Below are 26,570 nucleotides of genomic sequence, written 5' to 3'. Positions count from 1 at the left end.
CCCATGCTCCGGCTCTTGTGTTCTTTAGGTCCCATTTTCTGCAGTGTTCCCTGGGCACTGGGGGTAGAGGTCCAGATGCCTTGGTTAGGGCCGAGAACTCAACAGTCAGCCTCTCCAGCACTTTGACCTGATATTGCTCTCTGCATGAACCATTTCCCTCTGCAAAAAGAAGAGCCTCTTTTCACAGGCTGAGAGTGGTACTCATCTATGGGTATAAACGTAAGTAGGTGGAAGGAAGTTTGTTAACATGTCAGGGAGACAACAGCTGTTTTTCTCCCTTGGTCTCATGGCCTCCCCAGCCACAGGCTTTTGAGCAGATTTGCAGTACCAGCTGGGTGTTCCTCCCCGAGGAGCTGGCTGGTAATCCAATCACAAAGTGCTGGTTTTCCCGAGATAGTCAAATCACTCACGGGTGCACCAGTGGCCTGTTACCTGGCGGGTCGGCGTGCCAGCATGCGTCCTCTATAGCTTAAACAGACTATTGGTGACATTTCTCTCCCAGCAGCCCGCGCAGCACCGTCCAGCACTGTGAATATTTGCCAATATGGAGGGAGCTTCCGCCTCACTTCTAACCCTGTCCCTTCGTATCCTGTAGCCAAGTGTGTGGTGTCTTTGGCAGGAGGGTCTTACCGTTGAGTTCCTCTGGGTAACCATGGCAATGGCCTATAGTTTTTTGGAAGCCTCTGGAAACTCTCTGGCCAAGTCATAGGAAGGTACCCCACACAGGAGCCTGGGGTTCCAGTGCTTCTCAACCTTCCTAATGCCGAGACCCTTTAACAGAGTTCCTTGTGTTGTGGAGACCTCCCACTGTAAAATCCTTTCGTTGCTACTTCAGAGCTGTAACTTTGCTCCTGTGATGAATCATGATGTAAATATCTGATATGAAGCTCCCAAAGTTCTTAAAGCAACTCTGCTGTTTTAAGAACTCATGAATCCTGGAGCCACATTATCCACCATGAAGGCTGTCTCCATTTCAAACTCTTTGTATATTTTCATTAAAAATTATTTTACTGTTATTATTATGTGTGTGATGTGTATGTGGGGGCTGCCTGCCCACCACAGCATTCGTGTGAAGGTCAGAGGACAACTTTTCATACTCCGTCCTCTGCCTCTACCTTTATGTGGGTTCTAGGGGAAAAACTCAAGGCACTGCTCAAACCCATGAGCTAACTCACCGGCTTTATTTTCTAATTATACTTTTTTTTTTTTTAGCTTTTTAAAGTAGCGGATTTACAGATGACTTTTTCATTCTTCCTCACTATTTTTTCACACCCAGACCCATTAGCCCATTATCACACATCTCCACCCTCCCCCTCAACTCTCCACGCCCTCTATTACTGACCAGAAGCACTCAAACCTTTTCACACCACTCCCAGTCCCACCCCTGCTCCTTTGCTACGCCTGTGTTTAGTTTCTGCCTGCTTTAGTCCCTCCCCTGCCAGGGATGCTTGACTGCTTTCTGGTCTCTATAGAACTAACTTAAACTCTGAAAATCTAAATTTTCAGAGCTAGGATCTGCCTATGAGAGAGAACATATGGTGTTTGTCTTTCTGGACCTGGGTTACCCCACTCAGGGTAGATTTCCAGTTCCATTGATTTTCCTTTATATTTTATTTTATTTTATTTTATTTTATTTTATTTTATTTTATTTTATTTTATTTTATTTTATTTTATTTTATTTTATTTTATTTTATTTTAATGGCTGAATGTAATTCCATCATCCTGTGTATTGTTAGGTCTCAAACCAGGACAAATGGGGCTAACCGAGAAGCCTATTTAACATATCAAAGCAGACCTTGCTCCCAGGTTCTCCCAACATCCCTATGTCCTTACCTGTCACCCGGTATAGCTTGCAAACTTCACCTCCTATCCTAAAATTCTCCAGCCCAGGGGCTCTGCGGCCCTACCCCCAGCTGCCCTTCCTCACCCAGCCATTTTGGTTTGCTCTTTTTACTTACTCTCTCTACCCTTTCCTCTCCTGGCTTTTCCCTCTCCTCCTTGCATGGCCCGGCTCAGAGTCATGTTCACTCTGGATTCTCCCATATGTCTCTGCCTCTGGCTATGCTCGCCTTTTTATCTACAATAAATCTTCTCCTCCACCATACCTAGGAACAGTCATGTCCATGTTTCCTATTTTTAATTTTCATTCATGTATGTGCATTGGGTAAATCCTTAGGAGTGGTAGAGCTAGACCATATGGAAATAATAGCTTTAGTTTTTTGGAGAACCTCCATGCTGATTTCCACAGTGGCAGCACTGGTTTAGACTTCTCCAATAGGAAGTAAAGTTTCCCTTTCCCCATATCCTCACCAGCATCTGTTGTCACTTGATTTTTTTTTTTTAATTTAGTTTTCCTGGGGTGAGATGGAATCTGAACGTAGCTTTTATCTGCTCTTGTCTGATGGGGAGTTATGCTGAACTTGTTTTCAATAGCTATTGCTCCTTCCTTTGAGAATGCTGTTCAGCACCAAGGAGAACTCTGTTCAGCACCACAGCCCATTTTTTGATGGCATCTTTGATTTTCTTGTTGAGGAATGACGACAAAACAATGTGCCCTATCACATGTGAGTTTTTTATTTTATTTTATTATTTTATTTTATATTTTATTTTATTTTATTTTCCTGTGAGAATATGCCATGCCATTTTTCTCCATATGGTATTTTTATGCCAAAAATTATTTATAGGAAATTCAAATTTAACTGACTATCCTGTGCTCATCTGACTCCCCCACCCTGGCAGCAGTCCTCTGTCCAGTTGTCACTGCTACCTCTCATGTTCTAAAAGTGTCCTTGCACGAAACATGTGGGTGGGTGGCCACAGGGAGCCCCTTCCCGGGGTCTGCAGCTTCCAAGTTTGTTCTCCGCAGATCACTCTTCGCTCAACTGCTGTAACAAGATCGTAATCATGCCAATCTCTTCTCAACACCTAAGGCCCCTCACCTGACCTGGCCCCTCTCTACCTTGAGGACCTCATCTCTGCCCCTTTCCCTGTCGTTCATTGGCTCTTGCTTTAGAAACTTCTGGTTGCTCTGGGAGCCTGCTCATTTTGTCCACTGTCGTTCCTCTGTCTGGACTACTCTTCAGACAAGTGTTTGTGTAGACTGATCCTCCCGTTTCTATAGCTCCTGCTCAAGTGTCTTGCCAGAGGTTGTCTTTGACAAGAAGAGAGCTGTCATCCCTCACTGGCCACTTTCTGGCAGATTAATTCATTTCTGCTCTAACAGCCCAATGCCATTCAAATGATCTTCACTCCCGTGTTTGTCTAGTTAACGCGTCCCCTCTCTGGGAAGGTCAGCCACCTTTGTGCTTCCCTCTCTCATCAGTATCTCCAGCCCATGGGTAAGAGCCTGGTGCAAGCTGGAAGCTCTGGAGGTATTGGAGCCCCTCCTGTGGAATGAGGGAGCTGCGTCTGTGAAAACAGATATCAGAGTTGACTGAAGGCAGTTCCCCCAAGGTGAAGATGCGTGTGCATTCAGCCTTTCATGGAGGGTTTTCAAGATAAACGTGACATAGGGGGAGAGTGAACAAGGAAGGCTAAGTCTTGGTCCATGCCTGACTCTCAGAAGGCTCAAGTCAGATCGTACCCTCTTGTGACAGGCAGTTGCATTCTGGGAGCCTATTAGCACCCCAGAGTTTAGGCCCCTGGTTTTGGCCACTGCAGCAACAATAACCATTAGTAATTCAATGAAGGTTTCCTGACCGCATGACCCACCGAGATCAAATAGTAGAGATGCCGAGGCACAGGCACACAGAGCTGGTAAGGGTATCTGGGAAGACAGGGTTCCTACTGCATCCTTGAGAGCAGTCCTGGAGCTGGGAAGACAGGGTTCCTACTGCATCCTTGAGAGCAGTCCTGGAGCAGGACTCCCCATCCTCCTCGCAAGGCTGTCTGCGGGTGCTGCCAGAAACCTGGGGCATAGCTGAGTCAAGTCGAGAAGTATGGGTGAGGGGCCCTAGTGCACCAGGGGTCAAGGAAGGAGGGAGCACCTGTTCCCGTTCTGGGGGACATCACACTACTGTCTGTCCAGGCTTCTCTGCAAGAACAACAGCTCAAGGGACTGGCCCCTTGGGGTGGGACTCTTTTAACGGCGGTGGGCAGTGCGGGTGGGAGAGGTAGGCTGAGCTTCTTTTTGGGAAAATCTCTAAGCAAGATGGAGTGGAAAGCCGTGCCCTCCAAGGTGTAGAGGTGGCAACGGAGGAAATTGAGAATCTCTATTATCATGGAATGGAAAAGCTACAGGTCAGAGTCCAACAGAAATAGCTAAATGCTACAATAAACTGACACCACAGATTTGATATGGGCCTGATCTTTAAAACTTCAAAGGAATGTGTGTATCACCTATTGGAATGTAATAGTCACGTAGGGTAAGGTGGCACTCAAAAAGTTGGCAGGCATCCATTTAAAGCACAGGGCTGTTTTGTGACCACTCCTTCATGATGCTATAATTTATCCATTCAATTTCATAATGAAAAATTCTATTACATTATGACCAAACCACAATTGATAAGATGGGAACAGCATCAGGAGCTATGCACCGAGTCTCCCTAATGTATTAGCCTATTTGCTTGAAACTGATTACGAGTGAACCTTCTCTCTGAATGGTAGGTAAATGGCTTTAGGATGAACTCTCTTTGGTGCTCAAGGTGAGGGGATCCTTCCCAGGCCGAGCTGGGGTCTGATGACCTCATCCCCATCCCATCATGACACACCCAGTAATGTTCCTGACGTGTTGTTCATGCATTCTGTAAGACTGTAGAAAGAACTGTTCCATTTATTGTCATTGCACATATCAGGTGAGACTTTGGGAGTCTGTTCTCTTCCTCACCGGGGGTGGAACCTCTGATTGTTACCGCTACCCAGCAAACATCTTCATCCACTCAGCCATCACACAGGTCCTGGCCATGACATGTATTCTGAACCCCCAGCTATGTACAAATAACTCTTACCCAGATACCCTGATTGTAAATAATACAAGCATTTTAAAGGTGGAAATTGTTGGGAATGCTATTTGAGGAACTGCATACATAGGTTCTCTTTGGCTAAAAACAAAACAAAACAAAAAAACCAGTCTGAAAGGAACTACAGTGTGGGCTAACCCCTTTAGAAATCAGTTCATTCATTAATCTCTTGATGTACAAGCCTTGGCTTCTTATTTGCATTATGTAAGAGCAAATGACCCAAAGAGTCAGTCTTCAGAAACACATATTTGCATGTCCTCTGTGCTATACAGTTGGAGCCATCCATCTGGTCCACTGAGAACAGCATCAAATGACAGGTTTAAAAGAGGAAGTATTGTCTTAAAGTAAATAAAACTCACTGGTTAAGAACCTAGGCCTGCCTGTGTTTTGGGAGACTAGAGGACAGCGTGAAAGAAAACGAGGACTGGCAACTTGAAAGCCATCACAGAGCTGGAGCAGAGAGGAATGCTGCCTCTGTCGGATGCTCACAGAAGCCCTGTGTAAGGATGGGCTTCAGCCTGTCCACATGGGAGGTGGATCTGCCAGCCTACTCAAAGGTGAGTCAAGCCTGTGTCTTAGCTGCTCTGCCCTGGTGGCTCTGTGTTCTACAAGTTTCACATCCTCACCAAGAACTGAAGAGGAAGGATCTCCCTTACCTGCTGACCCATCTCTGTGGCCCTACAATTCTTTGTTTGAGACACAATCTCATGTAGCCCAGGCAAGCTCAAACTCCGTATGGAGGCAAGCATGACCTTGAACTCCTGCCTCCACCTCCTAAGGGCTGGGATTATAGGTGTGCACCACCATGCCAGTATTATGTCTGCTAGGCCAGAGCTACCATCAGAGCCTCCAGGCCTCACAGTTTCACAACTACTGCTGTCATCTGTGTTTAGGACTTTTCATCCCTCTGCCTTCCACCCCACCCAAAGAAGTAAGCGCTTTCCTCAGAAACTGCCAACCGTGAGCATACATTCTGTCATTATGGATCTGCCTGCTCTGGACATTTCATATAAATATGATTAAACAGGATATCTAGAGCTTTTCACAGCCTACTGTGGTTAAGGTTCATTCCTATGATAGCCTTGTCAGTGATTCTTTTTTTTTTTTTTTTTTTTTTTTCTGATCACGTAATGTTCCCCCTTAAGGAGAATCTTCATTTTGCCCACCGGCAGGATGTTCATTTGCATCTTCTCCACTTTTGGCTGCAATGAATTCTCCTGCTATGAAACTCCCTGTGTGTTTTTGGATGGACACATCTTTCACGTCTCTTTGTTTCATCAAGGAAACGCAGCTGTTGGCTTGTAGGTTCTGTACATTCAAAGAGCTGTCTGCTTTCTGCCCTCCTTCCCTTTCTCAAGAGTTTGTGAGTTCAAATCTCCCCAGCTCTTCTCATCTTTTTGAGTTAGTCCAATGGGGTCAACGTCTCTGATGCTGGCTCACATTCCCCAGAAGGATTGTGTGGTCCTGGGCATTGTTTAACTGCTGACAACCTTCATACCTTCTTTGGGAAAATGTCTATTTGGATCATTTCTCTCTCACTAATTGAGAGTTTTGTCATATTATTATTGATCAGAGCGTTCGCTGCACACCCTGGACACACACTCTTTTTAGATACCTGACCCGATGATGGACTCTAGGCGCTGACGGTTGGTCTTCTGTGGCTCAGGATTCAAGTGTGCCTGCTTTTCGTCTTCTGCTGTGAGGACAGCTCTGCCTGGCCCGAGGCCACAGACGAGGCTGCCCCTCTTTCATCTTCTGTGTAGGCCTGGCTTCTGCCTTGTGCTACTCTCTGAATGGGGTATACAGCCCCGCTGCATTCTTTCGCATGCCTGTACGCAGTTGTCCTCGCAGTTTGAGCGGCCATTCTCTCCTGCATGCACACATTTTATGAACCTGTCGGAATCAATTATCTGTAAAGATACGGGCTTATTTTGGACTCTTTCTCCTTTACAGTGGTACCCTCCTCATGTCACAACCACACTCTTGATTCCTGTAGGCCTGCCCTAAAACACAGAAACCCAAGCCCTCTGACTCCTAAGTTTTCAGGCTCAGTGCCTTGCACATCTCTATCCATGTCAGGGTAAGCTTTGGGATGGTGATGGCACTGTGACATCAGCCACTGGGAGAGGACCCCATTAGGACAACACTCGCCTTTCCAGTCTACAACCATGAGACATCTTCACATTCCTTAGGGTCTCATTGTTCCAGCGTTTTGTGGTGTTATGTTTATGTGTCTGTGGACTTAGTCCTAGATGATGTATTCCTGTTTGACAGCTCCTGTCCTCACAAGTGCAGATTTGGGTTGCTCTTTGAGAGTGCTGAGAAAGGAGACTGAGTTCTGTATAGTGTTCATGTTCTGCCATTCTTCTGCGCCCAGTGATTTGCTATAATTTCCTCTTCTGGCTTCCCTTGGGTTTCTTATACACAATACCATGCATCCTGCAGAGAGAGAGAGAGAGAGAGAGAGATAGAGAGAGAGAGAGTTTTATTTCTCTCTACTCCATAGTTATCTGCAGCAGGATGCTAACATTTTGTTGAGTAGAAGCAACTAGAGATAGACATCCGTGGACTGGCCTTGACCCTAGGGAGAGCATTTGGTCTGTCATACAAGATGGAGTCTGTGGTCAGTTGCAGATTTCTTTGTCAGGTAGGGAAGTTCCCTTCAGTTGCTAGTTTCTAGAATCCTTTTATCATCAAAAGCGCATTAGGTTTTGCTAAATATGTTCTTTATATCTGATGGTCTAAATGGCCACATGGCTTGTGTCCTTAGTGCTGTTAGTGCACTGTATTGTACTGAATGACTAGGCCGTTAACCTAACCTTGTATTACTAGAATTTCGTTTCCCTGGCCGTGGGATGTAATCCTTTTAAATGTTACTGGTTTTGTTTTGCTAGTATTTTGTTGATGAATTTTGTATCCTTAGGAACATGGATGGCTGTGCTCTATCATTTTATTTAAAATTTTCTTCCTTTTTGGATTATATTAGTTACCCAAAGTAATATATTTCTTATCAACTCCACCAACTCCCTGTTGGTTGCTTTCTACTTTTGTGACTTTATTTATTATTTATTTTCGGACTTCATGTATGAGTAGAGGCATGAAATACTTGTTTATGGGGATGGAGGAAGCCCCGAGTCACTGGAGTCCTGAGGAAATGTGTATCATTTGACAAGAGCATTGCTGTGTCAAAGACCAGAGCCTCAGACCCATGGGGAATGGCACAGCTTTACTAAGGTTCAGAGGTACGGTGAAGCCTCCCCTGGCCTGTATGCAGAAAATGTCCACTGTAGCTCTCTTACCGTAGGTGTGTACAGCCTGAAGACTGCTCCCCACAGAGACAGCTCCTATCTAGATTAGGTAAACATGCCTCCTTGTTCAGCTTTGTGTAATAAAACATGCTTCCTTGTTTGTCTGTATTTAATAGCCTCGCTCCCTCTCCAACCATTTACAGTGACCCCCACCTCCCTGCTCAGCTCTGCAAAATAAACACGCTGGGCCTCCACTGAGCTGCTTTCTGTAAGAGAGCCCAGTCCACCCGGTCCCAGCCATTTTTGTGTGTTTGACTTTCTTCCTTCTCTCCCCACCCCAGTGAGGTCACATTTTGCTTAACCAGACGAGCCCAATTCTGTCCCTTTCCTGCAGCTGGTGATAGCCCCATCCTTACGGCTGAGTGCTGTGACACCCTGTGTATTTGCCAAGCTTTCTTTATCTGATGATGGCTTCCCACGCTGTGTCCGTACATTGGCTCTGGTGAACCCTGTCACAGTAAACATGGCTGAGCAGGCATCTCTCTGGCATATAGTCTTTGATTCCTCTACGTGTGGCTTGGACATGCCACAGCAGGATCCCATGGTAGTTCTACTGTTAGATTTTGGAGGAACCTTTGTTCTGATTTCTGTGATGAGTGGATTAATTTACATGTCCACAAACAGTGAGGAAGGGTTTCTTCCATCCTGTTATTTTTCCCAGAATTGAAAAAGGAAAGTGTGGCTTGGGAGAATGGAGTTTTAGTCTTTGATTGACCCAGGCCTTGCTGTGACGCGAGCAACATCCTTCCAAGTCAGCAGAAACGGTGTCAGCTTTCATTGTGGATGTTTCAAACAAAACTGTTGTTTCTGTTGCTATGTTTCAAGAACTACAACTCCCAACATTCTATGAAGTTACCTGGGTCTTGAGCCAGCTGCCCTTACAGATTGAATCTGGCTCTTAACACTCTGTGAAAAAGGATGAAAAAGGATGGCTATGGCGGAACTATAACCTGTCAGGGTATTCAAACTGTGCCCCACTATATAACCCAGAGCTGTGGCAAAGGCTGGGAGACAAGTGTGAAGAAAAGATAGGGATTTCTTTGTTTTGAGGAAACTCATAACGATTTCGCAATTCACAGATTTCATAGTTAGTCAGAGCTTCAAGGTCACAGAGAGGTCAGACGTTCAGATCTTCTTATGCATTTTTCTGAGCTTTTCCATGGCCCTGCATGCAAGGAGGAGATTCCAGTCCTCTTGGGATGTATTGCATCTTTTCAAAATGCCTATGGACATCTTTCTTGTTCTCAGACTCTTTTAAATTCTGTGGAGAGCCCTTTCTCTGTGTGTATATGTTCAGATACTGCTGACTCAGGCAGCTGAGGTGCCTAATCATTTTCCTGCTTGTCAACAAACACCTTGGAGAACTGGGCTTTTCCCACTGATCAGACTTTGAGCCCGGTCAAATAAAGAGAAGCCTTGTAAATTGGGGGTTTTCCCAGGAAATGCCAGGCAGCTCCGCAGTGACAGGCTCTGGATGGGGAGCTTTGTGGAGAGCTCCTCCCCAGTCTCCACACCAGCGTTGCAGGCTGTGAGTCTCCTTGTTTTCAAGCTTACTGTCAATCTCAAGAGAGGCAGAGGGAATGATATAAGTTAAAATCCCACAAAATCTTGCCACTCTTAACATTCAGCACAACGCGCTGAGCTTTTGGTTGATGTCCAGAATGCTAGAGGGGTTTGTGTCCGCAGTCTCTCCCAGGATCTTTATGCTTTTCTGGTGGCAGGTTTTGAGTCCTTTACTCTGCTGCCCAACAAAAGCCTCTCTAGGTGTGTCTGTTTGCAGTGAGAAAGTGTTTCATTTTTAAATATCTGTGGAAGATGAGTGGGGGCATTTATGCTAGTAATTTGCTAGGAAGAACCACAATTCTAAAATAATTGCTTTTCTCCTTTGCAGCAGTCTGTGTGCAGAATTTGTGGATGGCCTGGAACTTGCTGTGTAGACCAGACCACTTTTTTTTTTTCAATTCTCTCTTTTTTTTTAAATTTTATTTATTTTTATCAGTTACATTTTATTAACTCTGTATCCCATCTGTATCCCACTCCCTCATTCCCTCCCAATCCCTCCCTCCCTCATCTCCTCCCTGCCCTTTTCCAAGTCCACTGATTGGGGAGGACCTCCACCCCTTTCATCTGACCCTGTTTTATCAGGTATCTTCAGGACTGGCTGCAAAGTCCTCCTCTGTGGCCTAGCAGGACTGCTCCTCCCTTGGGAGGTGGGGAGGTTAAAGATCCTGCCATTGAGTTCCTGTCAGAAATAGTCCCTCTTCCACTTACTATGGGAAACCAATTGGTTACTGAGCTACCAGGGGCTACATCTGAGCAGAGGTTCTAGGTTATATCCATACATGGTCCTTGGTGGAGTATCAGTCTCAGAAAAGACCCCTGTGCCCAGATATATTTGGTCCTTGTGGAGCTCCTATCCTTTCCATGTCATACAAACTCCCCCTTCTTTCATCTGATTCCCTGCACTTTGCCGAAAGTTTGGTTATGAGTCTTAGTATCTGCTTTGATACACTGCTAGGTAGAGAGTATTTCAGAGGCCCTCTGTGGTAGGCTTCTGCCCTGTTATTTGTTTTCTCTTACATCCAATGCACATCCCATTTTAGACCACTCTTGAACTCACAGATAGCCACCTGCCTCTGCCTCCCAGGTGCTGGGACTAAAGGAATGTTCTACTATACCAGGAAAAATTACTTTTAAAAGAATAATGTATGTATGGTGTGTAGTATGGATGTGAACTATGTTAAGTGGCAATAAATAATGACAGTGCATACATAGGAAAGTGACAAATACATCCCAAAATATTTATATTGTCTATTTGAGAAAGAGCTGAATTATGGGTAATTTATTGTTCAAAACACTGCTTTTCTTAATATGTGATCTCTCTGTGTTACTTGTCAAGGTATTTTTTCAGTTAAAATATGTATGTAAAATAAAGTTCATTTCTCAGTTAAAAGAGGGTGCAGCCCATACCATAGTTTGTTCAGAATAGCACTGGGGGCTCAGTGGTGGAACCCTTCCCTGGCACGATTTGTTCAAAATAAATGTGAAACACAGTAGCTGGGCTGCTGCTTTAACTGGACCGCAGCCCCTGCTTCAAAGGAAATCTACCTGTCCTGTTCCTTGGAACCATGATCAGGCTGAGGAAACGAATGGAGAGATGCCTCTCCAAGCTTCCAGGTGAAGCCCAGTGCCGGCTTGTGGAGGTGAGTTCCAGAGAGTAACGCCCGTCCCCAGAGCTGCTTCTGCCGTTAGATCTGCATGGATCCCTGGGAATGTATAATTTCCTGATTGCTTAGCAACAGTTCCATTATTTTCAGGAACTCGTTAAACGAATGAATGCATTTTGATGACAAGACAGCTTTATTCATGCCATGCTCTGGGCCATCATGTAATAAGCAGAGATAACGAAATGAAATATTGCAGAGATCATGTCCCCAGTCATTTCTTCCTACAAAACCCCTCAAAGGCACTGACTTCGTGGAGAAATTTTCTGTGCAAACAGATTTGAAAAGCTAATAGAAAAAGCATATTGATTCCGAGTAATTATATTGTATAGGCACACATTCACATTTTCTTTTTATCAGTTGTTGGATGACCGTGTGTGCATAAAATATTAGCGGAAGTCCTCCATGAATAAGAGTCTTTGCCAGTTTCAAAGTCCCCCCAAACGTCCCTGATTTCCTCTTCGCTCATTCGTGCCACAATTCCCTATTCTCTAACTAGCACACACATTTGGCTAGAGAAGAATGCAGAACACAGCCCTTGCAGACCCAGCTCATGCCCGGTGCACCTGGGCCTGTTTAAATGAAAAGGATTCGAAACAGCCATTGCTTAACATATTTATATTTTGACTTAGAAACTTGGAGAAACATGTTGGCACCTAAATTCTAGTAATGGTTTTACTCCAGGGTCTTGAAAGATCAAAATTTTCTTCTAAGAATATTGGAAGAAACACACACACACACACACACACACACACACACACACTCACTGACAGTAGATTTGAGATATCAGACTGTTCTGAGATACAAGATTTTGCCACCTTTACATATGAAATAATGTCATGTGCTCCAGGCTGCACTTGAATTCTCTGTTAGCTGTGGATGAGCCTGAATTCTGGACTGTTTCACTTTCACCTCCCGAGTGCTGGGATTACAGGGCTTCTACCAACATAGTGCTGGGATAGAACTCAGGGCTTCGGCTTCATGCAGCCTAGGCATGCACTCTGCCAACTGAGCCACACAGGCCCCTAACTACATATGACTTAATAGCATGTTTCTGAGAAGCTAAGAATTAGCCATAAGGTGGGGCTGTGGCAGGCCTCTGTTGTCCTCTTTAGTACCCTCTCCTTCAATCAACAAACTGGTTCATCCAAGGAGGAGATGGGAGTCTCAGGAACCAGCGCCTTCTACATCCACTCCATGGTCTTCCAAATGTCCACCCCATACTTCCTGCCCCAGACTTTAAGTTTAGGTTAAGACTCACTTTAAGTTTATTTAAAAACAAACAAACAAACAAAAAACAACTCTGTGGGTGCCTGGGAACCTGCTGATGAGCCTGACAACCTGAATTAAATCTTTGGGACCGGTATGGTAGAAAGAGAGACCCAGCTCCTGGAACGTGCCCTCTGACCTCCACATGTGTGCTGGGTCATGCACTGCCCACCCACACACACACAAACAAGTGAAAACATTTTAATTGTTACCAAATCAAAACAATTCAGAAATACGTAAAGTAAAATTCGTCACCCCACTTTAACATCCCAAGTGTAGAAATTTTGCATGTGAATAAGTTCCACGTTTGGTAATTTCAAGATGACACAGATGAACTTCAGTTAGGTGGCACAATTTAACTCATCAGCAAACATCCAAAGCATGTGTCTATAAGCATCAGTAATTAGGATGGAAGCAGGACAAGGGGTGGACAGACACTCATATCTTCAGTGGGATCATGGGCTGTTTCAGGAAGGAAAGCACAAATGGGTCATATGTCAATAAAAGCAATATTAAAATATGTAAACTGAGAAGGCGTTATATAATTCAGAAAAGAACGGGTCATCCATGAACTATTCTGGAGGGGAATGGAAGTTCTGATGGGCTTTTGACAGGTGTGAAGGGTTTGGAGAAGCAAAGGGAAGAAAGAAAGAACCAGAGATCAATTCTCCCCCAAAGAACTCTGTCTGTGGCTTTCATGAAGACAAGCCACTGCATTTCTCTGTGCCTTACTTGTTTTTTCTTTTGATAAAATAAGGCAACAGCAACAGAATCGATGGCTTCAAGTTACAGCAAAAGTGAAACATGAGTGTGAGGATCAGTGATGCCCAGCGCATTGCTTCTGGTCTTCCATGTGTGTGTGCCATTGGCTGAAATGCACAGTCCCACACCAAGCAGCATCATGGCCGCTTTTGCTGTTGTTGTTTCCTGTGGAAGCAGGGGCACAGGAATGGAGAGATGGCTCAGTGATTAAGAGCAGCCACTCCTCCAGTGGACCCAGGTTCATTTCCAAGCACCCACAGGACAGGTCACAACCATCTGTGATTCCAGTTCTAGGGCATCTGTTCCTCTCTTTAGACCTCTGTGGGTATCAGGCACACATGTGATACAATTCATACACACAGGCAAAACACCCTTGCACTTAAATAAAACAAACAAATCTTTTAAAAAAATTCTCCCAACGGAGCATCTGAGCTTTACACGCTACTCACCAGAGCCTTCACAACCAGCAGGGTCTAGGCTCTACCCTCTCTCTTCTGGTCTAACCTGGGATGACCACCTTCTGTGGTTGAACCTAATCACTCCTATTTCTTTCCTGCCCCCATCCCCAGTTCTGTCAAAACATCCTGGCTAGCATCTTGGCTGCCTGTTTCTACCTCTGGCAAGCCTTTGTGCAGATGTGCATGTCATTAAAGTGACAAACCTCCCTGTTCCCATTTTCCAGTTGCAAAACTGTTCTTGAGTCAAGGATGACTGGAGATGCGGATGATTGCTTCTAATGAGCAGACCAGAAAAATCAATCAGTTCCTTCTCAGAGAAAAGACACTTGAGTGTGCTCACCTCTAATATGAGTGAGGCAATGCTTCTTTAGTGAGAAAAACATTGATGATTAAAAGAAATACGAGTGGGAGTTGGCGTCATCTCAAACCAGAAAGAATTCGAAGAGGACACAAGTAAATCCACAGGCAAACTCTGATGGCAAAATCTCACAGAAAATGGGCTTTTCACCAAGACACATTAGCCTGAATTAAAGGAAAATGCCCAGCGCTGTCTTTGTCTTTTCCTCATTTTCTATTGGCACACATCCAGAAAATGCCCAAGAGAGAAGTTTGGTTTCATAAGTGACTTGATCTAATACATGCAAGGCACATGTGAGGCCAAGAAGCGGACGGTTCTGAGCCCTATGGAACATCTCCAAGCCTCACTCCTTTATGACCATGGCTTCCCTCACCCCGCCCGTGTGGTAGTCCACTGTGTTCGTGCTCCGCAGCACTGCATCCATGAGTGTTGATGGACCGGCTGGGCATGTTCAGGGACACTGTGAGCAGTCCTGAATACCCCTGCATTTTTCTCTGAAGCACAAATGCACAGTTCTTTAGGGGCAGATAACAAGGAGTAGAATCACAGGATCGTATAACATGCAGGTCTCCAGCTTTTGTGACTAATGCTGATCGTTGTCCTAAATTGCACTCTCACCAACAGTATGGGACTTCTAAGAGAGAGGAAGAGGATTTTCGTTACCTTACAACATACTTAACTTCGTGGAACTTATCCATCTGGAGTTTCATGGACTACCTTTCACCTATGGTCTGAGTGAGATGATCTGGGGCATTGAGAGAGCCGAGTGAGTCCTGGCCTGTTGTGCTAATTAACATACCTTGTACCTTGGGAGGCATGTTGCAAGACTCCAATGTAATGCCTACATTACTATGACAATTATTGGTCCTCCTGTCTCCATCCTAAGCCCAGCAGTGAGAAAGATCAGGACACAGAACCTTAGAGTCCCCTGTCTGCATTCACATATTTTCCAGTAATGCCAACCCACAGGGAACAGTTCAGAGAAGGGTAACAGGCAGAGCATATCCTGTAAACCCAGACGCTGCTGAGCCAGTGTAGTACCTGAAGATGAACAGACATTTGTCAAGAGATTGCCTCCTGGGTCACGCTGACAGGTCTATACTTCCTGGTACTTCACCATCACCGTAGCTGCCCTGAGCCAATCCCACCCCGCCAGGGACTGTGAGTGCTCATCCCTTCTGCTCTGAAGGCAGCCACCTGGCAGGCCCCTGAGTCCCAAGGCCACAGCTGCATGGCAGTGCTCTGGGAAGCAGCTGCCAGCATCTGTTCCCAGAGGACCACAGTGGCTGGCAGCCAACAACACAGCGAATCAGGAATCAGAGAAGCCAGGATCAGGAGGGAAATGACTGTAAGACGTCCTTCAGTGAGCGGGTGGGAAGGCAGCCAGTGCTCCTCAGTGCCCAGCTCACTTAATCCCCCGGCAATCCTCTCCAGCGCCGGCTCCCGTTGTCCATTCTCCCAGCAAGATGCCTGGAAGGCATTAATGACTACAAGTTCTAGAAGCAGGACTTTGGTAGACCTCTGCTATGTGAGAAGCCTGTTACAGGTGCTCCTAAAGGGAAGTGGGGGTGGTAGCCCCAGGGAGCAGGGCAGGAGTGGGCTGAGGAGCTGTGCAGCCCTACTCCTGATGAAGGGTATAGGCACAAAGTGGATTACGGGGCACTGATTTGGAAAGACTACCTGTTAGGTGATACCACTGTCCTTTGAAGATCAAGGGTCCTGCTTAGGATGCCCTTACCTCTGGAGGCAGGTGTTAGAGGTGCCTCAAGACCCATTCGGGCTCCACAAATCTGCATGCCTACTCACTCCACGTGGGCCGGTTGAGATCTCATGTGAGAACCTGATCTGTTAGACTTTCCATCACACCAGTCCAGTCCTGCTTTCCATGCTGGGGGCCACATTCACAGTCCACTAACATTCTCCCCGAACTGCGTTCCTCTGTTTCTCCTTTTCACCTAGCCTCACTTTCTTTATTCTTCCATGTGATGATTTAAATGAGATACCCCTCGTAGTTTAGGACGCTGACTCAGTTCCCAGTTGCTTGTGCTGTTTGGGTAGGCTTAGTGGGTGTGGCCTGCTGGAAGAAGTATGTCCTGGGAGATGAGCTTTGAGAGGAAAAAGCTTTACCACCCGCCTACCCCTGTGTTCTCTGCTTCGCGCTTGTGCTTTGGTTCAAGATGTGAGCTTTCTGCTTGCTACTCCAGCCACCATGCCAGCTGCCTGCCGTCACAGCTGCACCATCATAGATTGATTCTAACCCTATGCAAGCAGAAGCCCAAAGAAATTCTCCGGTTACTTGCCTTGGTCATGTGCCTTATTGCAGCAACAGAAAAGTAATGAATATACTTTATTATTACAATGCGTATTAGTTACATCAAATGTAACTAATACGTATTCATTACACAAGGAGATGGGCTTCGTGACACGTTTATTCAAATATATTTTACACTTTGACCATCTTGTCCTCTCATCACCCTCCTTGGCTCCCAGTCACTTCATCTTTCTGGCTTCTTCTTCTATATTTATATTCTTTTTCCTTGTCTCTCTCTCTCTGTGTATGTGTGTGTGTGTGTGTGTGTGTGTGTGCACAAATTCTTTAAGTTCCATTTATGGGAGAAAAATATGCATTTGTGTTCCTGATTCTGTCTCATTTCTCTGAATAGTATGGTCTCTGCTTCTATGTTTTTCTCACAAATGGTTTTATTTTATTTATTAATACCAAAATAATTGCTGTTTCATGCCCTTCTGTACTCCAAAACACTCCCAGATACTATGAAATAATAAAAGTATATCTGGAACTCAATGTCTTTCACCTTGGCTTATGGTTAAAATTTTAACTTCTCTTAGTTTTACAGTGAGTCCTCTTTCTGAACACACACTGATTGGGAGCTCTGGCCACGTTCTCTCACACCACCTACAGAAACTGCTGTCTACTTCGCATGGGAAATAGAACCAGATTGGAATTGGGTTTTGTTTTCCTTGTATTTGGGGTTATGATGGGATTTGTACATGTTGAGGTGAGCCCGTGTTGGGGTGAGAATTGGTGAGCAGACAGCTACACTGGCAGTTATTAACGAGTCCGAGCAGCGTGCCGCGGTAAGCTGTGTGGGAAGGCAGTGACCACGGTACAGCCACGTTTACTCTGATGCTCCCGAGTGGTCGCATAGCAAGGTAGTGCTTTATCACCGCAACAGAAAAAGACTGACACTTCATCACTACAAATTCATATCAGTTACGTCAAGCTTAACTAATGTGTTGTATCACACAAGGTGACAAGTTTCATCATGGCATGTTAATTCACACTAACCTCCCATTACCTTCTCCTGTCTCCCAAACAGTCCCCTTCACTTTTCTGCACTACTCTTCCTCAAGTTTTATTTTTCTTATGTGCATGCAAGTGTATGTGTGTGTGTGTGTGTCTACATACTCTAAATTTTATATATGATAGAAAAATACGTATCTGTGTTGGTATTCCTGAGCCTAAGTCTGCCTTGTTTTGCCTAATCTGATGGTTCTGGGGTTTTAAGGAGAGCATCACACTTTCCTAATCAGATTGTTTGTCCATGAGGTCATATGTTAAACCAGGATTCACCTGATCCATTTAAGGTTATTTTTGGAAAAGTAGTTTATACTGGGTCAGGCATAGTGGTGCAGCCCTATAATCCCAGTTTTCAGAAACAGAGGCAGGAGGATTTGGCAGTTTATAGAGTGGGTAGTAAGCCATCCGACGCCACATAGGGAGACGTTGTCATAGATAGAGAAAGGGTGGGTGCCAGGCCATCCAGAACCACATAGGGAGACATTATCACAGATAGACAAGGAGTAGATACTAAGCCATCCAGAGCCACATAGGGAGACATTATCACAGACAGACAGACGGACAAGGTTAGTATTTTTGTCAACTTGACACAAGGTAGGGTCATCCAGAAAGAACCACAGTTGAGAAAATGTCTCCATCAGGTTGGTCTGTAGGCAAGTCTATAGCATATTTCTTAATTGGTGACTGATGTGGGAGGGCCCAGACACTGTGGGTGGGGCCACCCCTGGGCGGGTGGTCTCGGGCTGAATAAGAAATGGGCTATATAAGACATGTCTTTTCTGAGACTGACACTGCAACCAAGGACCATGCATGGAGATAACCTAGAACCCCTGCACAGATGTAGCCCATGGCAGCTCAGTCTCCAAGTGAAAGACTAGTAAGTCTTCCCTAGTAAGGGGAACAGGGGCTGTCTCTGACATGAACTCAGTGGCTGGCTCTTTGACAACCTCTCCCTGAGGTAAAGACAGCTTTACCAGGCCACAGAGGAAGACAATGCACCCAGTCCTGATGAGACCTGATAGGCTAGGGTCAGAGGGAAGGGGAGGAGGTCCTCCCCTATCAGTGGACTGGGAGAGGGGTAAGGGAGGAGAAGACGAAGGGAGGGTGGGATTGGGAGAGGATGAGGGAGATGGTTACAGCTGAGCTACAAAGTGAATAAATAGAAAGAAAGAAAGAAAGAAAGAAAGAAAGAAAGAAAGGAAGGAAGGAAGGAAGGAAGGAAGGAAGGAAGGAAGAAAGGAAGGAAGGGGCTGAGAAAGGCACATGGAGTAAGCAGCACTCCTCTGTGTTTAGCCTCTGGCCCTCCCTGAGTTTCTGCGATGACATCCTCCGGGGGAGGGGAACTCTGATGGGGTGACCCAAACAAACCCTTCCCTTCCCCATGCTGCTTTTGATCATGGTGTTTATCACAACAGGAAGCAAAGGAGGACAGACACACAGCAAAGCCACACAGCAAACTGGAACTGTGGAGTCCATTTGGTGGAAAAGATCTGGTTGCCATAGTGTACCATCAATGTCATCATTAACTCTACAGACACCCACTAAAGTATTCTGAGTATCACGGAAAGTACTTGGAAAACTTGATCAAAGTTTTTCCAAATTTGTTGTTGTTAGCAGAATAAAGAGATTGAAAAATAAAAAGAAGAAAAATCTTTCTCTTATCTAGACACGATTATCCCATAATAATAGAAGATAAACATGGAGCTTGATACAGTTAACTCTTAGAGCTTTATTTCATTTATTTTCCTTTATGTGTGTGTATGTTTTACCTTTGTGCACTGTATGCCAAGCCGGCATGCAGTGCCCATGGAGCTCAGAAGAGGGCCTTGGGTCCCCTGGAACTGGAATTACAGATGGTTGTGAGCTACCATGTGGGCACTGGGAACTGAACTCCCATCCTCTGGAAAAGTAGACAGTGCTCTTAACCACTGAGCCACCTCTGCAGTTGGCTTTTGAAGCATCGGCTTGGATAGAACTTGATCCCAGGATCCAATCCTGGTAATTTTTTTGTTTCATTCTCCACACGTTGAGGTTCAGTTAAATCACATCTATGAACTAAGCTAGCTAATTAGCACTGGATCCTCTTTACCTGAAGCCAAGTAGTTCCTACCCAGTTACAAGCATGGTGGTTACTCTTGAATTATTCCGTTCTTCTGTCTCAGTTTATTTTTGTGCACCTCTGTGAGTTGATCATTTGAAATATTATCCTTTTCCCTACCAATTTTGTTTGGATTTAAATGTCAAGCTGAAGAACTTTGCTTTTGTTTGCATGAATTGTGTTTTATCTAATTATGGTCATGATGTACAGTTTTATTCTCGAAAGCACATTGTGGAGAAAATGGTTGGTTTAAAGAAAAACCCAAGTGGATAATAATGTGTGTTTCCAGAAGACATGGCCCCGCTTGTGTCAGGGGAGTAGCCCAGGCTTTAGAAACCACACTTTAGTTGAGGTGACTTTATTGATGTTAGGGAAGAATTGTCCTTCCTCTAGGACTCTTTCCACATCTCTCTACTTGGATTTAAAACTGAGTTTGTCTGTTTCTTCTTGCCAATCTTAAGTCGATCCTGGCTTTATTCTTTCAGTTCATTAGAAGATGCCCCACTTGGGGCCTACAGCAGAATGTGCATCTTCACACCAAGGCACAAGAGTGGTGTGGTGGAGGCACTCTGCTGTAGGCCCAGGCGGTAAGGGCTGCAGTGGCTGCAGTGAATTTAAAACCAGCTGAACTAGATGACTGCCATTTCCCTTGTAGTATCCCGTGTCAGCGATTCTGAACATGAGTGACAAAATATTCCCTTCCAGAAAAGTCTCCTTAGGCCAAGTCCTAAATAATTGCTGTAGAGTCTGGTAGGTTTTAGTCCTTGTGCACACATGCTTCAGAGGAGCACGCTCTTACCACCCGACCTCTAGTAAGCATTGCGGTGTACATGGAATAATTGATAGAGAGTCCACAGTAACACAGCTAGTCTCCATGGGTCAGTGTCCAGTTCAGCTTAAGAACAACAGAGCCGAGTCTGTAGTCACGAGGCCAGCATGGTTTCGAGTTGCTGAACTCAGCATCTGGCTTATGTCTCCTATCCTACGCGGTTACATCGTTTTGTATTCAAACAGTAGATTTGAGATGAGCAATTCTGGCTCAAGAAATGGAGCTGCTTGGAGCATTTGCTTTAATTTTTTTTTTTTTTTAATGGCACACGCCTGTAATCCCCACACTCAGAGAGGCAAAGGCAGGCAGAGCCCTGTGAGTTTGAGGCCAGCCTGGTCTACAAAGTGAGTCCAGGACAACCAAGACTACTTGTCTCTAAACAAACAAACAAACAAACAAAAAACACAAAAACAAACAGAAAACCCCAAGCCCAAAAAGCATAGATTGGAGGGAGATGGTATTTTTGTTTAATTAGCACAGATTTTAGTTCATATTAATGTTCAATGAATTTGAGTAGTATTTTAAAATCATCATATAGCTAAATGACACATGAAGAAAATAACCATTCCCAATAACTCTTGAAAATGATTTGGTTATATTTAGGAGGAATGTATTTTAAATGATCTGATACATTAATAGAAAAATCAATACTATGTATCAGAAAGGGATGAATTTACCTTATTTAAATTACAACTCAGTAAACACAGTGTCAAGTAGTCTATTAAAGCGGAGAAAGGACTGGCTACCTTACTCCCAGGTAAGGAAGGCCTGGCCTGAGGGGTGGATGGCGTGCTCCGGAGCAGGCTGCATGGAGGTTTCCCTTACAGGCCAGTGTCTGCGCTCCCGGTGGTGGCCTGTGGTGAAGACTTCCTGGAAGAAGGAGTGAACAGCTGCTTCAGTGGACACTTGTTCTGAGGGGTGAAAGCACAGTCCAGCTGTTCCCTTTACTTCCAAGTTCCTCCTTTCTCCAGCCCCCAGGCCCGGGTATCTGTCCTCCTGCCAGTCACTGAAAGCCCGAGGAGCCTTGTGCTGTGGCGATTCAAGCCTTCTGAGAAGGATTCCATAGTCTCATGACCTGACATTTTTCCTTCCTTTGATTCCCATCAACATTTTCCATATGGACTTCAGAGTAAACATGATAACACAGAACATTGCATGGAATCTGACATCTCTTTCTCACCTGTGGGCTGACGTTACTTTTTTTTTTTTAGTGGTCTGTAAATATTTTGTTAATTAAACCATAGATACTGTAGAGTCTGGCTCCTCCCGGCCCCCACAGTTCTATTATTTCCAGCCTAAGTACCATAACTTGATTTCAGATTTTAAATATGTATAATTATTATGTGCCAATAAAACAAATTTTCCATAAAAACTTTCACCTTTGTTCCCACGCTCCTTTTGACAACTGATGAAGATAATGAGGCCCAGAGAGTGAAGGAGGCTTGCTCTGAGTTTGGGACGGATCAGGGCCACGGCTGCCAATCAAGTCTCCTTCCCTCACAGCTCAGTGCTCTTCCTCATAAATAATGAAATATGTATACTTGGACTGAGTCACAAGCTGCATTTATTTACAAGGTGTCGGTCATGAAGAAGGAAAGGAGTACGTGAGCAAAATCTTTCAATTCTTTTAACTGAGTAAACTGTGGACATAATTCACTCGTAGATAGGGTGATGAAGAGAGGTCTCTTTCTGAGTCTTATACTTGATGAAGACACAAGGAGGAGAAGCAGAAAGGACGGAAAGAATCCAGATGTTAACTCAAGCCCTGTCCATCACAAACATGGAAGTCTCAGCAAACCAATCTGGTTGTTCTTCTCTTTTTTTCATGGGAAGAGAAAGAGAATATGGAGCAGAGGCTGGGTAGTATTCCTCATTCTTAAAAAGGATCTTCCTTATTGAAATGAGTACTATTTATCTAGGAGCTCTCATCCCTGAGGGTGTGTGTGTGTGTGTGTGTGTGTGTGTGTGTGTGTGTGTGTGTATGTGTGTGTGTGTGTGTGTGTGTGTGCGCGCGCGCGCTGTCTATGGGAGGTTTCCTCTTTTAGGGTTGAGAATTTAATGGGAAAATGAAGTGAACATCGTAAAAGGAGTGAGGTAAATAATGAGGCGCTTGACTCTGCCAGAAACCCTGGGAACTGGGCTGGCAAGACAGGTGAGGCTTGAGCTGGCCTGTGAAGGCTACATCAGCTCTGGACACATGGAGAAAGACCAGTAGCCGGCACTCAGGTTCCAGAGTGCAGCAGGTGTGGGTTTAGATCCTAGATCCAGGAGATTAGATCCAGGTTTAGATCCTAGATTTCAGGAGGTTGGACTGAAAGACTGACTCTTCAATCTCTCCGGGGCCCAGTCTCTTTTTGTAGAGTCTAGGAATACAGTTTATGTTGGGGTTGCCTCCAGGCCCATCACAAAAGCAAACGTCCTAAGCCAAGCCTTCCACGCCAATGGCCTTCCATGTAATCGCTCAAGGTAGGCTGTTATGGGGACTGAATAAAGTAAGCCATGGAAGGTTGCCCCCAGTCTTGAGTTTTCAGGGTGGCAAGTGTACCTTGGCTGCTCACCATGGCAGATGGTAGGGAACCTGAGAGGAACAGTAACAGCAGGTGTGTGTGTGTGTGTGTGACTGAGACAACTGGAGACAAGTGGATAGAGGAAAATACGCCTTATGAGGTTGTGGGCAGGCAGGGCAGATGGAGTCACAGACGTCAGCATTAGGGAGACTCGGAGAGAGTTTCCAATAGTGTCACTTCAGGAGGGCAGGAAACGTGCAGCGAAGGAGTCCAACTGGACTCTTCTGTCAGCATGAGGCTACAGGTTTCTCTCTCTAAATCGCCCTTGCCCCCTTAATAACACAGGAGAGAAGGTTGCATTTAATTTCAGATAACCAGGGATGCTACAGAGACGTGGAGAAGGCCAAGTGAAGGGGTCTGTCCTAATATGGTTGCCTGCATAACTGTGCTACCATCACATAGCTATGAGTGGGTCTGTAAATAGGATATGTAAGGGACTCAGATGAAAAGTGACATTGTGAAGTCTCATTGAGAGACTTAGGTCTCAAAAAAGAAAAAAAAAAAAAACACATATCATTTACATTACAAAAAAGTCAATCAAACCGACCCAGATAAAAGACATTTGGCCTTTAATTTGTATTCCAACCTGATTACCAAATGGCTAATCTATTTACTGAGCTCTTTAATCTCAGTCCATATTGCCTCCATCCACCTGCCTGGTAATGCTGATGCATATGCAAGCTGGCTTCACCCTTGGACCTACACAGATGTAGTTTTTTGATGTCAGTTTTGCATAAAACCAACTACTCTTGATTCTACATCGTCTTTCTCTTCCATCGATTTAATCTTAACATTACCCAAGGCTCTGTCTGTCTATCTTGCCTTTTATGGGTATTTCTGGCTTGTTCTTGGACATAAAATAGATGTGGGATGTAGCTCATTGGAATTCTAATCATAACAACAATGAAAGTGAAATCAAAACCCACAGCCTGACTGAAGCATCCCCAAAGATTTATTCCAGTCAAGGAACGCAGGCAGTAAGCTTGGACTGCACCACATTGCCACGAGCACCCGGTTGCCGATACTTTGGTTTAGTTTTTTTGGAATCCCGAGCCTTCCCTGTTTCTCAGTATATTCTGGCTCATCCAGCTCCAGACTGGCTATCTCTAGAAATCTGTAGCTCAAGTTGAGTCAGATTTCTTTCCTGCCTGTCCTAAATACTGTTCCTTGTCTGTGCTCGAGATACTTGACAGAGCAAGCCCACGGATGTGTTTGCTCTACATCTGTCAGTGGCCTAACAGACACAGGGACCAGCCTAGACTGCTTTATAATCCGTGTTCTGGGGGTTTCTCCACCAGTGTTGCGCTGTGCATCATGGAGCTTGGCCACTGGTGTTGTTATTTTCGTGTGTGTGTGTGTGTGTGTGTGTGTGTGTGTGTGTGTATGTGTGTGTGTGTGTATGCGTGAGTACAGGTGTGCATGTGTGTGGAAGTCAGAGTAGCTCTTTGGGCCCAGCTCTCTCTTGCTACCTGGTGGGATCCAAAGAGCAAACTCAGGTCATCACACAGTCATGTGTCTCTCAGTGCTGAGCCGTCACGCTGTCCTCCAGTTGCTGTGATGTCTGAGTGCTACATTGTCTGATTACTGGTTCAAGATGCACTGTAGTTTCTCTGAGGAGGCACACAGGGGCTTTGTGCAGCATCAGAAGTGCCTAGCAAAAAAAAAAAAAAAAAAAAAAATTCAGTGCTCAGGAGCTTAGAAAGGAAAGGAACACCTAGCTAGCTGCAAAGCAGCATGGGAAGCACGGGTTAAAAAGGAGAAAGCAGGTAAAGAGACTAGAAGACAGAAATTAAAGTCACGGAAAGAAGGATGAGACGTTAAATGGTGCTTCAGTCTGTACCCTTAAGGCTTCTGGCCTCCTCACCTGCATGGGTTACAGGGGTCTGTGTCTTGGATTGTCCAAGAAGCATTCAATTTTTAAATCGTGTTTCCTCTTGTTAAGCCATGGCTTTTTGACTTGGAATTAGGGAAATGGCCACCAGCAGGAAAGTGATAAAAAGCAATGCCTTCCAGGTTACACGGACCTCACAGACATATTTAGCAATCAACTTCTGGTCCTGGGGAGATTACTGACTGTAACCTATTACTGAGAGCAAGTGAGTTACACACATTGCAATAGATAGTATTAGCTGCGCTGATTGCTTCTTTGAATTAATTACGGCCAGCAGGGACTTCTTGGAACTAACTGCTGCTGAATTCACATTTTGTTTTTCTTAGTGACTGTGTGAGTCCTTTGAGTTGGTACTTGTAAAGTGCTTTGGCCATTTTAGAAGTCAGGTTTTTATTAGATTGTACAATTACTAGCGTTTAGATGTGGAGTGCTTTTTATTTTAATTTTAATCCAGTGTGTGCTGTGTAAGGAGCAGTACCCTTTAAAAGAAAGTAGAGACTGAGTAAATTGCCAATACAGAAAAAAATGATACATAAGAAATAAAGAAAAACCAAGAATTAACAAAAGTAGTTTTGAGAATAATAACTACTAACATATGTGTTTTTTTAAATTTGTGATGTTGCCTTTTACCTAGAGTATATGTGTGTGTCTGTGTGTATATTTATGTGTGTGTGCATGTTTATGTACATATATGTCTGTATGTACACACATATGTGTGTGTATACTTCCTTAATGGCTAGAAAGATTAGGATTACATTCTATATAGTACCACTTTGTGAGCTATATTTTCCACCTAATTGCTATAAATTTATCCACATATCATTAAATTTGTCTTCCACAGCACTTAAAAATGTTGTGTCTCAATGTTTTGGCCTTGTATATGTCTGCATACCCCTCTCCTGAAGATGACATTTCGGAAAGGCTCCTCTCCTAGGGGACTACACGCAGCCTCCAGTGTGGTGGAAGTTTTGTTTTCTTTGTAAACTCAGTCAGGTTATGTAAGTATGTTTTGTTTTAATCCCAAATGTGGGATTTTAGTTGGGCTGTAGTTTGTCCACAGCTGTTAATTGTCTTGTGCGGGGCATAGGTTTTGACAGCTGGTACAGCCCTCCCATGTGCGGAGGGGTGTGGTCTAGGGCTCCAAGGATATAAATTGGAGAGCTGAAAAAGAGAAGGTGTGGCATGCAGTGTTGGCATGCAACATGTAGCAGTTTGGAGAGACCAGAGAGCTGGACAGTGTGGTGATTTGGAGCAGAGAGAAGAGAGAGTCGCTTTGGGGCGCAGCCGCTTGGAGGAGAGTGCTGGCTGAGTTTGCTGTTGATGGAGATTGGTATATCCCCAAAAGACCTGTCTACCCTAGACAGCAGAGAGAAGTAAATCGGTCTGTGCCCTCTCTCCCCACTAACCTCTCTCCTACCTAGGGTTGGGGTGGTTGGTGGAAAGGAGCTAGAGGCGTAAATACCCCAAGTAAATTAGGGTATTTTTAGTTAATTTATTTTTTATTAATTATACTTTATTCACTTTGTATC

This window comes from Meriones unguiculatus, chromosome 3 (assembly GCF_030254825.1).
Source record: "Meriones unguiculatus strain TT.TT164.6M chromosome 3, Bangor_MerUng_6.1, whole genome shotgun sequence".
In the NCBI taxonomy this organism is placed as follows: domain Eukaryota; kingdom Metazoa; phylum Chordata; class Mammalia; order Rodentia; family Muridae; genus Meriones; species Meriones unguiculatus.
This window is presented reverse-complemented; position numbering follows the sequence as displayed.